Source organism: Pelobates fuscus, chromosome 9, assembly GCF_036172605.1.
Source record: "Pelobates fuscus isolate aPelFus1 chromosome 9, aPelFus1.pri, whole genome shotgun sequence".
NCBI lineage: Eukaryota > Metazoa > Chordata > Amphibia > Anura > Pelobatidae > Pelobates > Pelobates fuscus.
Genome location: NC_086325.1, coordinates 45,707,003 through 45,719,919, shown reverse-complemented (window position 1 = coordinate 45,719,919; position 12,917 = coordinate 45,707,003). Strand labels below are relative to the sequence as shown.

The following is a 12,917-nucleotide window of genomic DNA, read 5'->3' as shown; positions in this document are numbered from 1 at the left end:
AGTACTTCATTATCTCTCCTTTTTATATTACCCATCACCCATCACCCTTCTCCAAGTTAGAATGCCCTCCACAAGGCTGGAGATGACAGAGATTTGCCTAAGGATGTATAGATCATGTGCCCTGTTATGGAACATAGCACTGACACGGGTTTGGTGCTTCGGGGGAGTGTATGACATTTTGTATCTAGTCTTTGATTGCTGCTAGCCCCCAGGATAGGGACACTTGAGAAACCCTGCCAGCTAGAGCTTGGTCATATTCCAAGATGTCATCATTCCCTAATGAATGGGGTCAATGCACTGGCGTACATACCGTGGTCGCAGCTTCAACCAGGCCTGTCACTCCAGGGGGCCCAGCCACCCTGCGGACCCCTGCGACTGGGTACCCGCAGCCATCTTTTGCAGCTCTGGCCCACCCGGCAATCAGCCGGGGTCGCCGTCCAAGGGGTCCATCGGATGGCCCATGATGGAGATGGATTGTCAGGGGGCCCAGTCAACCACGCGACCGGGCCCCCTGTGATGACATCACACGCTGGGAGGAAGTGATTGCACGTCACTTCTCCCAGCTAACACAAAGAGCCCACGCAGGAGAAAGCAGAGGAGGGAGTCAGAGTGGGAACTCTGACTCCCATCAAACTGAGCCACCACTGGATCCCAGGGAAAGTCACCCTCCTGCACCTAAAAGGTAGGAAACAGGAGGGTGACTTAAACGTTGTGTGTATGTGTGCCTGTATGTATGTGTCTTTGTATGTGTGTATGCCTGTCTGTGTGTGTGTGTCGGTCTGTATGTATGTGTCTGTGTGTGTCTTCTGAATGTATGTATACAGTGGCGTACACACAACCCATGGGGCCCCGGTGCGAAAACTGATCCGTGGGCCCCCCCCGCGCGCGCGCTTACTCTGCGCGGGCTGGGGCCGCAACACATGGCGGCAGGCACCTGGTCGCAGGGCTGCGACCCCTGCGACCACGTTATGTACGCCAGTGCATGCATAAACACATACACTTAAAGGACCACTACAGACACCCAGATCACATCAGCTCAATGAAGTGGTCTGGGTGCCAGGTCTCTCTAGTTTTAACCCTGCAGCTGAAAACATAGCAGTTTCAGATAAACTGCTATGTTTCACTGAGGGTTAATCCAGCCTCTAGAGGCTGTCTCATTGACAGCCGCTAGAGGATTTTCTGCGTTTCTCACTGTGAAAATCACAGTGAGAAGACGCTGAACGTCCATAGGAAAGCATTGAGTAATGCTTTCCTATGGGCGGTTTGAATGCGCGCGTGGCTCTTGCCATGCATGCGCATTCGGAGCTGAGAGGCGGATCGGGACGGAGAGATCCCCAGCGCCAAGGGAGTCCGGCGCTGGAGAAAGGTAAGTGCTTAAGACACACACGCACACATTAACTGACAGACACACACTCAGTGACAAACATACATACACACTCACTAACAGACAGACACACACTCTAACACTAACACGCACACTCCAACACACACTCTAACACTTACACACACACACTCTAACACACACACACACACTCACTAACATACACTCACACACTAACACACATTCACTAACATACACTCTCACACACACACACACACACACACACTAACATACACTCACACACTAACACACACACACTCACACTAACATACACTCACACTAACATACACTCACATTAACACACACACACACTAGCGAACATACACTAACACACTAACACACACTCACTAACACACACTCACTAACATACACTCACTAACATACACTCACACACTCACTAACACACACTCACACTAACACACACTCACACTAACACACACTCACACTAACACACACTCACACTAACACACACTAACACACACTCACACTAACACACACTCACACTAACACACACTCACTAACATACACTCACTAACATACACTCTCACACACACACGTTTTTTTTTTGTTTTTTTTCCTATTTAATCCCCCCAGCCTCCTTACCTGTGGGAGAGCTGAGGGGATTCCCTGGGGTCCAGTGGTGTCACCCGGTGGGCAGTCAGGCTGGCGGGCGCGCGAGGGAGCACTCTCCCCTGAGTGCTCCCTCTTCAGCTCCCTCGCGCGCCGCGTACTGATGCCGGAGCCGGAAGATGACGTCATCTTCCGGCTCCGGTTTCAGTGCGGTGCGCGAGGGAGCTGAAGAGGGAGCACTCAGGGGAGAGTGCTCCCTCGCGCGCCCGCCAGCCTGACTGCCCGCCGGGTGTAAGCAGGGCCAGCCTCGGGGGGCCCGGAGGTGGCCGGCTCCTGGGCCCCCCAGGAGAAGAGGCTGGCCCAGTGAGTACATACCTGGGTCGCAGGGCGGCCGGGCCCCCTGGTGGGCCGGGCCCGGTCGCAGCCGCGACCCCTGCGACCCCGGTATGTACGCCACTGTATGTATATGTGTCTTGTGTGTATGTGTCTGTATGTATCTGTCTGTGTGTGTGTGTGTCTGTCGGGGAAGAGGGGGTCGGGAGCCCATTGATCAGTTTTGCACCGAGGCCCCATGGATTGTGGGTACGCCACTGAGTCAATTTTACCTATGAGCTTCTCATAGAGTTCTATCGATCGACCAGTGGGCAAGTGGGATCTGTTTCCCACTCCCCCTTATCCCTCCAATGCCAAGTAGAGTATCTTTGACATTGAGAATCCATGAGATCCGAGGGTGCAGGTATGTTGTGATGCTAATGAGGTGAAAAGATACTCTGCTTTGTGCAGCATCACCTTTATGAATTTCAGCTTGACCCAATGACCTTCAAGTAATGGTAATCCTGACTCAATGACTTTCAAGTAATAGTAACCCTAAATCAATGATCTTCAAGCAACAGTAACCCTAAATCAATGACTTTCAATTAATAGTAATCCTGACTCAATGACTTTCAAGAAGTAGTACGTGAACATGATAGCTGTTGAGGCTAAAGAAGGTGTTGTGATGGACTCAGGGCCGGACTGGGAAGAAAATTCGTCCCGAGCATTTTTTAATTACAGCAGCCCACTAAAAAGGGGGCGGGGTCAGATAGGGTGTGTTTTGTCATCACCAATGACAAGCACGCCCCATCACAAAGTGAGCATGTTGGTTCCATGCTCTAAAAGGGTAGACCATGCGCAGAGCTCTGCTGAAGAGCTCTAGCATGAGAAAAATACCCTGTATTTGTTCTGCACAGCGCAAGCAAATTTAGTAATATGCTTGCACTGTGTTTGCTTGAAATTTGTCTCTGGTGTCTCCATAGATGGGATACCAGGAGACAAAAATGCTAGGAAAGCGTATTGTGCAGTGTGTATGTAAGGGGTGTAGTGTGTGTGTGTGCGTGATGGGTGCTGTGTTTGTGTGAGGGTGCTATGTGTGTAAGGGTGCAGTGTTTGTGTGCTGTGTATGATGGGTGCTGTGTTTGCGTGAGGGTGCTATGTGCGTGTGAGGAAGCTGTGTGTAAGGGGGCAATGTGTGTCTGAGGGTGCTGAGAGTGTCAGGGGTGCAGTGTGTGAGTGAGGGTGCTTTAGTGTCAGGGGTGCAGTGTGTGTATATGTGAGGGTGCTGTGAGTGTCAGGGGTGCAGTGTGTGTGAGTGATGGTGCTGTGAGTGTCAGGGGTGCAGTGTGTGTGTGAGAGGGTGCTGTGAGTGTCAAGGGTGCAGTGTGTGTGTGTGTGTGGGGGGGGGGTGCTGTCAGTGTCAGGGGTGCAGTGTGTGTGTGAGGGTGCTGTCAGTGTCAGGGGTGCAGTGTGTGTATGTGTGGGTTCTGTCAGTGTCAAGGGTGCAGTGTGTGTGTGTGGGTGCTGTCAGTGTCTGGGGTGCAGTGTGTGTGTAGGGGTGCTGTGTGTGTGAGTGAGGGTGCTGTGAGTGTCAGGTGTGCAGTGTGTGTGAGTGATAGTGCTGTAGGTGTCAGGTGTGCAGTGTGAGTGTCAGGGGTGCAGGGTGTGTGTGAACAAGTGAGGCGGATGTGACTTGGGTGGTTATTTCCCCCCTCCCTGCTTACCATTAGCCTGGGAGGAGGGATCCTGCTGCTGCCGCCATCCATCCCTGGTGGTCCTAGTGGTGAGTGAACTCTAGCCTGTGGGGCTAGAGTTCACTCTTGCGAGACCCGGAGCATTGCCATGGCAACGCTTCGAATCTCTCGAGAGGAACCCAGCGGAGCTGTAAGTTAGAGCTCCTCCGGGTACCTCTCCTGGCTGGCTGTCTCCCTCACTCTCTCCCTGCCGGCGGCCGCAATATACTGCATGTGGGCCGGTGAGGGAGATCTTCGATCTCCCCACCGGCCCGTCGTGGACTACTGCAGGGCCGGAACTCGGATAGTGCCGGCCCTGCATAGACCGGCAGGAGAGATCCTGTGACCTCCCCTGCCGTCCTCGGCCCATGGCCACCGCGGCCCACTGGGCATTTGCCCGGTGTGCCCAATGGCCAGTCCGGGCCTTGATGGACTGATACCTGCCCAAAATGGATGTGATATGTGTTGGTCCACTATTTTGTTAACTGTGATGCCTGGTTGCTGTTTTGTCATTGTGATTTTATAGCAAATGAATGAAAGTTAAATCCCTGAGCAGATCATGTATAGATTAGTAACACTTGGTTATCGAACTCTTTAAATCCTGGGACCTCATGGCACCTAAGGTCTGGCCAAAAAGTTCTATAACTCATTACATAACAATCTATAATTCAATAATCTATATAAAACAAAAACAAAAAAAGAGAACTCACAAAATAATAATCTATAGCCCGAGCCACACAATGCTAAATAGAGCGGTATCACAATCTTATGCCAGTAATCCCTATGTTTTCCTCATATTTATCTTTATCATCGAAAGGGAAAGCAGAAATGTATGCTATAATGTATTTGTCACTTATTTTCAAACTATGCGACTATCTAATTTTCACGTCACTGGTATAAACAATTACAACACAATATCTGCAGTAACAGAGTGTTCTATCTAAACAAAACTGTTTGCAGATATTTCTCTCCATAGCTAACACAGGAAACAATTAACCTCTGACAATGTGAGCAAAACAGTCCTGTGACTATACTGACTTTCTAAACAAGAAATTGGGGTCTTCAACCTCACCTCTCAAAGGTCGTCGTCATACTAGATTTGGAGTGTATCCAAAAATATTCAAGATTAGTTTCAGGGAATTCAAATCAAAACCATTTATCAAATCAACACAGTTCAGTTTACTGACTTGTGTCCATTTTTATTTATTTTTTGTTTCCTTTTTGTGCCTCTTAAATAGAAATAGCGCAAAATAAGCTTATACAAAGTATATTGGAACTCAATGGGTGAACTTTATCAAAGAAAACACAGCTGGTAAATAAAGTGTTAAAAAAGATCTCACACCGTTGAAACCAGTAGTTTTATCTCCACATTTGAGACTTTGCATCCAAAAATCACCTGTTTTGCATTGATAAATCTCCCCTGATAATTTCCCAAATACATACAAAATTCTTTCTACAAGAACACTTCTTAAAATGATTTACTATATTGGGAAGTGCTGGAAATTCAAAGTGAATTTCAAATGTTATACCAAAGTAGCAAACCACTAAGCATAGCTGATCTGGAGAATTGTTCAGGTTTGGCTATTTTGAATTTCATTTTTGAATTCTCACTTTATTGAATTACCCTGTTGTGAATTCCTGTGAATATTAGAATTCGGGATGCATTGTACTGTCAACGGAGGATCGATAAGCATTAACCCTTTAGTGACCAGTCTGCTTTTTAATTTTATTACTGTTTGGAACCAGGGCTGTCTTTACATTACTGCGGTGTTTGTGTTTAGCTGTAAATTTCCTCTTACTTATTTACTATACCCACACATATTATATACAGTTTTCTTGCCACTAAATGGTCTTTCTAAAGATACCATTATTTTCATCATATCATATATAATTTACTATAATTTATAAAATATGCTGGAAAAAAAAACACTTTTTCTAACTTTGACCCCCACAATCTGTTACGCATCTACAGCCGCCCAAAAACACCCGTGCTAAATAGTTTCTAAATTTTGTACTGAGCTTTTTTGGGAAAGTTATAGGGCTATAAGTACAAGTAGCACTTTGCTATTTCCAAACCATTGTTTCTCAAAATGAACACAAGTTTCATTGTAACACTGATATCTGTCAGGAATCCCTGAATAACTCTTCACATGTATATATTTTTTAAAAGAAGACAACCTAAGGTATTAAACGTGGAGTATTTTGACTCTTTTCATGCAACCATTTTACCATCAATCTATGCCAAATTAAAAAATAAATAAAATAATTGGTAATTTTTTTGACACACATAGCAATTTACATGTACTGAGAACTTTAAGGGTTACTGCCAAAGAACACCCCAATATGTGTTCAGCAACATCTCCTGAGTACAGTGATACCACCCATGTATAGGTGTGTCATGGTCTCTGAGGGCTAAAAGACCTTATTTGGAGGGTGCACCTTCCAACTTTTAAAGTAGACAACCCAGGGTATTCAATATGGGATATGTCCAGTCTTTTTTAGTAGCCACTTAGTCACAAACACTGGCCAAAAGTTAGCATTTATATTTGTTTGTGTGTTAAAAATGCAAAAAACAATTATGAATGCTTACTTTGGCCAGTGTTTGTGACTAAGTGGCTACTAAAAAAGGCTGAACATACCCCATTTGCAATACCTTGGGTTGTCTTCTTTTGCAAATGGTATGCCATCATGGGGGTAATTCTTATTCCTGGGCTACCTAACACTCTCAAAGCAACACAACCAATCTGGCAAATTTCTTTGTGAAAAAAACGCCCTTATTTTTGACCCTGTAACTTTCAAAAACACAATAAAATCTGTACATGGGGGACTGTTATACTTTGCTGAACACAAATATTAGTGTTTCAAAAACAGTAAAACATATTACAACAATGATATAATCAGTGAAAGTGGCATTTGTGTGTAAAAAATGCAAAAAACATCTCTTTCACTGACAATATAATCGGTGTGATATGTTTTACTGTTTTGAAACACTAATATTTGTATTCAGCGAAGTCTACCGAGTAAAACAGTACCACCCATTTACAGGTTTTAGGGGGTCTTGGAAGGTTACTGAGTTAAATACAGTGCTAGAAAATTAAATTCTCTAGACTTTCGGCCTGGGTTGTCAGGCAGGTTCCCCAAACTGCAATCAATAAAATTACTTAATTATGTAAAAAGATCACATGGCCCCTAGGGGACCTAATTTGCAGAGAGGGGACTGTCTGGGCTGTCAGACAGTCCTCCCATAGAAGAGGAAGACCGATCACAGGCGGGGGAATGACGGCGATCGTGTAAGTACATATGGAGGGACAGGGAGGGAGGGAAGGGGATAGTTTTTGTATTTTATATATTTATTTATTTATTAATTTCTTCACTGAGTGCCTTGACCCCTCGAGGCACTCAGCACAGGCAGAGCATTGGTAGCCTGCCTGATGGCTTCCGATGCTCTGCACTATACTCCAGTGAGAGGGGGTATTGCATGATGCCTCGACATCGAGGCATCGCTGCAATACCCTTAGAGAGGTTGGAAGCCATCATGATCGCTTCCAGCACTCTAGTCGCAAACGTATAAGGTACATCCGCAGTCCTTAAGGACCGTTTTTTGTCAGACGTACCTATGTCCACGGTCCTGACGAAGTTAAAAAATAAATAAAAAAATAAAGCTTTAGGATGAATACATGTTCCTGCGCTGTTACGAGATGATGTTTTATGTGATCTGTGCTTGTAAATAGTTATTTTTCTCATGTTTTTAAAAATAAATTTTATAAGTCCTGTATAAGGTTTTAGGCAAACGCTTTTTTGAAAATTTGGTCTTCATTATCAAATGTACATCGTGTTCAACATATTTTGGCTATCCACATTTCAAAGCTCTAGTAAGGGAGTGAACTCCAATATTTTGCAAATTGGGGACACTGTGTCAGACAATATTTAGCAGTTTGGCTATGTTTACATTTTAAGTCAGCTATGCTTTTGTTTCAGCTACTTTGGCTTTAATTTGAAATTCACATTGAGTTCTCACTTTAGTATATAGATCCTGATACACTCTCAAGCCTATACAATTTATAATGTTAGAAATTTTTTTATAGCAGAAGCTTCTCATCAGGGATCCTTATGTACACACAATATTGTAGTCTTCTGTAATTATCCACATAGACACCTGAGGATCTGTCAGGAAGTTTGAGACATTGGTTTATCAATTTGTGCTCATTTGGGGGCACTTCAAGACAATAAACCCTCAAGTATGTTTTTTTTAAAAACCGTATTTGTTGATATTTATGTTTTAGCAATTAGGAAGAATGACTAAGGACATGTGATGGCACACCCTTTCTGCCCCTCAGGGAATTTTGTAGTCAGATGAAAACTCCATTTGACCAGCGATCAACAGAGTTAAAGTTCAAACCACTGAATAAGAGTTTGACCAATAGTAAGTATCACTGTAAAACTAGTGGAAATGAAGACTGTTTGTCTTGTGATTTCTTTGATATACCAATTGTAAACTTGCTTAGGTTGTCCTTGTAACTGTGGTTACAGATTGGTGGGAAGGTTTTTTAAGGACACTTAAAACTGTGAAAGTGGCTTTTCGGTATCTTAATTAATCTACTATCAGTTCTTCAGTCTTTACACTTAACAGATTTAACACATGTAACTGCTTCTGAGACCAGGTACAAATTATTTAATACATAATGCATTAATGTAAATGGGGATCACCCCCATGAAATAAGTACTCATTGGCATGCACAAGGGTTTTGCCAGGTCAGTCTAGGCCAGAGCTAGGCAAGCTTTGTCACTCCAGCCGATGTGGACAACATCTCTCATAAGCATCATCTAAGATGTAGTCCAGAACCTCTGGAGTTCATAAGGTTGCCTATCCCTGGTATTGGCGCACCCTGATGCAGAGCTCAATTGTCCCCACTTAAGTCCCTACCGGCACTAAAGTGCCATTTTGAAATAACTCATTATCTTGTCCAAAATAAAGATTATCATTTATCGTTTTTTTGTTTTTTTTTAACACTAGATAAAAAATATTTTTATAGTTTAAGTTTGTGTAAGTTTCCTCAAATGTTCACTTTAGTGAGTATACCTGTGACTCAGTATAAATTATGGATCAACAACAGACTGTGTAACCAGAGTTAGATGCAGAATGGGGAACGGTGGCACTGCCAAATTTTGTGGCAGTAGAGATGACAGAAAAATTATATAATTCTCATACCTACATAGTGCACACTACTGTGACCTTTAGCACTCACTCACCATGCAATCTTCACCTGCAATCACTAGTGCCACGTATTGAGACCCACAGAGGCCAAATCACTGACAGATCACTTGATGACTGAATTAATTCTTAAAAATCATACAGCCTCTCTGATTTAGTTTACAGACAACATATTATAAAGAATAATAAATTCCATTTGCTATAAGATTCTTTCGGTAACTGAATTTATACTTTTTATTTACTTTTTTGTCCTGTACATTGCTAGCTATGAGTGCTCTAAGCATGATGCATTAATTATACGTCATATTGTAAAGTGAAAAGGCTATTGTTTTGCTTTTTTTTTTTGATGAAATAAATATTAATTTTCAGCTACAGCTGATTTCATGTCTCTGATGTGGTCAGTTTATGCAAAATGAGTGTGACCGTACTCCCCTTTTATCTGATCGGAAATGTCTCCTGCAGGCTGTGCGAAACCAATTACTGTCTTGTTGCATTTCTTTAGAAGTATTCCCAACTTAGAAGGCAGCTATTGTCACAGACAATACGATCATGGTTATATAATGTTTTACAACTGCAATTATATAATGAAGCAATGGGGTTTAATTAATAAATTGGGAATTGTGGCAAATTAAGAAGGGAAATGTAGATTTTAGTCTTTTACAATTTCTTCTGCTTAGTTTAGCAAAATTTCTAGTTAAAAAAAATTACAAAACACAACAGACTGATGTACACATCTAATTTAGGATAAAACTATAAACTGTACTGGGAAGTTGCTTTTGCATTGTCAACTTATTAATGGTAATTATGCATTTAATTAGTATTTTACAGGAAATGTAATATGACAATGTTATGTTTTAATTTAAGGTTTTAAAATACTTGCTGGAAAATACATTAAAAAAAAAATAGCATGGATTTAATTCTACTAAATTATTGTCAAAATTCATTTTAATCCATATGTGGCTGAAAGGTTTATACACTAAATTTGTGATTGTGAGGAACTGACAAAATAACTGGAAATAATGCTGGATTAAGGGGTTACCTGGGCCTGGAGATGAAACAAACTTTGAATTTACATTTCTGGTGTTGTGCGTCCAACTTTCAACTGCAACAAGACTTTGTAGCCATACATAAAACTAGTCCCACATGCGATATTAAATTGGGACTTTTAAGAATTATACTGAGCCACAAAGAAATTCTCTGTGATAGCATGAGGTTATAAGGGGGTCACAGCCTGTCCTATAGGACATGTGGAACAGGGATTTCATCCCACGGTTCATTGGGACAGAATGTCCATGTGCAATAAGGTTGGAGATAAGATAGGCCATCTAGTGTCCAATAAGCCCAAGGCACATTTGGGTCTCTCCAGTTGTTAATCAGGGAACTAATCAGATATAGCAGGGGTGCCTGAAAGGTAAATCCAAAGATGTTGTAGAACTACAACTCCCAAGATGCTTTGCATGCCTTTAGAATGACAAAACATGGAAGCTGTAGTTTTAAAAACATCTGGGAATCTACCTTTTTGGCACCCCTGAGATATAGCAATTCAGGGCAGCAGCAGATACAAACAACAACAGAACAACAGCACAAAAGCCAAAACCCAACAGAGAGCCTGAGTCTATTGCAGTACACAAACCTGGAGCTTCAGATTCCATAGACCCACAGTGATCTGTTCCTGGGTTTGTTACCTAAAATGTGCTCGAATTAATTCTCCAAATTTCCAGTTTTGTGGCTGAATTTAAGAAATGCTGTATATCCTAATCTGTTTACACGCTATCTGTATCCCTATCTACATCCAATCAGGGATAGAGAGATTCGTCATGTGACACACAGTGCAAATGATTAATTACATGAAGGCAACTAACAATGTGAACACAAAATTCACTAAAGTAATAAATGAAAGTGAATTTCAAATTTAATGTCCAAATAGCCGCACTGGGAAAATGGATTTACTGGATGGAGTAAAACTCTACTGATAAATTCCGGATGGACCAATTTGTTCGGGCTCAATTTTAACTCCATTATTAAGACTAATTGATTAAATATTTCATTAACCCTACAAACGCAACATTTCCAAAGTGATATTGAAAAAAGAAATTCTGTTAGATACATAAGTTGGGCTTGTAACATTTTAAAGAACTGTATTAAAAGAAGATTACTTTAATTCAAAGGGAATTTCAATTTAAGGACAAAATAGCCGAATTGGAAAAATTCTCCAAGACATCTACGCTTTCCGTTCAGTTACCTTGGACTTAAATTTAAAATTAACTTTGAATTCATGACAATTCGCATTTGAATTATTACTGAAAAAATACACCTGCAGATTTTTCCAAAAAAAGAGGTACATCAACCCATTGTACAGCGCTGCGGCATGAGTTGGCGCTATATACATACCAATAATAATAATAAATAATAATAATCATCAAAATTAAGCATATTTAAACATACACTAGATTTACCAAGTACACTTTTATTTTCTACTGTTCTACAACATTTTTATGAATACATTGTACACTTTTTGATACTTATTACTGATTTTCAAGTAAAACAAATTTAAAAAAAAAGTTGAAACTCTTTAAAATAATACATGAATAAAATATAAAATTCTAATGGTTGAATGGTACGTTTAGTTTATTTAGTATTTATGTAATTTTGTTTTTACATATATTCAAACAGATATATTTAAAATTACACACATTTATATGATGTTGATGTCTTTATTATATCATTACTAACTTTATTATGTTTCTATTTACAGTATATCTGAAATATTTATTTTAAACAACTGCAAGTAATAATAATGCTAGTAATAATTACAATAACTAGTTTTAATGATACAATACATTTTAATTACCTGTCACTTTGGTGAGGAAAGTATTCAGAGCTCCTTAATTTGTGTAGTCTGTTCCTTGTCAGTGCCCTGCTGTTGTAGAAATAGCCCACAAACAGAAGAACTGCAGATCTAAACGTTTACTTGACCATGCTTACTGTGTGATGAGAATTGAAGGTGGTGAAAACTGAGAATGCATTAGATTAAGTTTCTTACTACAGTCACAGACTATATACAGAGAGTGATACTGCCCAGCAGATGTTTAGAGATGCAGCCAATGGCAAGACAAGGGGCAGGACAATGCAATCTGTATGGTCATTACAGGGTGGCTTTGGATGCAAAGAAAAAGGGAAAGTTTTTAAAGGGAGACTGGAATGAAAATTCTAAATAAATAAAGAAAGAGAAATGAAAACACACCAGTTATTGTTGTATAGGGGATGTAAATGTTTTGGTGGCACTTATGTTCCCATCATAAACAAAAGCATGCAGGGGTACCCAGGAACATAGGTGCAACTGCACCCACCTGCAACCCAAATTAAGGAAAAACTCAAATGTTCCAAAACAATATTGAAATGTTCCTTATGATGTCCAGATGATGGACACCACCTTCATAAACTTAAAAAGAAAGGTTATTTAGTCCTCTCCCGCGCTGCTGCTCTTCTCGGCTTCCGTGAGACTATCTGTGATGACAGTCTACCATCCTTTAGTTAAAGGAACAGCACACACACAAGATACTTAAAATCACCTATGTCAAAAACAAATATGGGGATTCAATTGCATCATATGGTCTATTGTGTTAAGCCCACCACTTCTTCTGATTGACAGTCAATAGAGGCATCTCAGTCCTGCAAAGTAATCACTGCAGGTTCTCTTACCAGGGAC

At 41.4% G+C, this 12,917-nt stretch overlaps 1 protein-coding gene across 1 annotated transcript in view; it reads right to left on the bottom strand.

Annotated features, from left to right (window-relative positions):
- The window catches only part of LOC134573566 (endothelin receptor type B-like), a 29,274-nt gene extending 17,002 nt beyond the window's left edge, over positions 1 to 12,272 (bottom strand). Inside the window, exon 1 of the mRNA XM_063433347.1 lies at positions 12,060 to 12,272. The gene's annotated coding sequence lies outside the window, so the exon portion shown is untranslated. The remainder of the gene's footprint in view (positions 1 to 12,059) is intronic.
- Between the last annotated feature and the right edge of the window lie 645 nt (positions 12,273 to 12,917).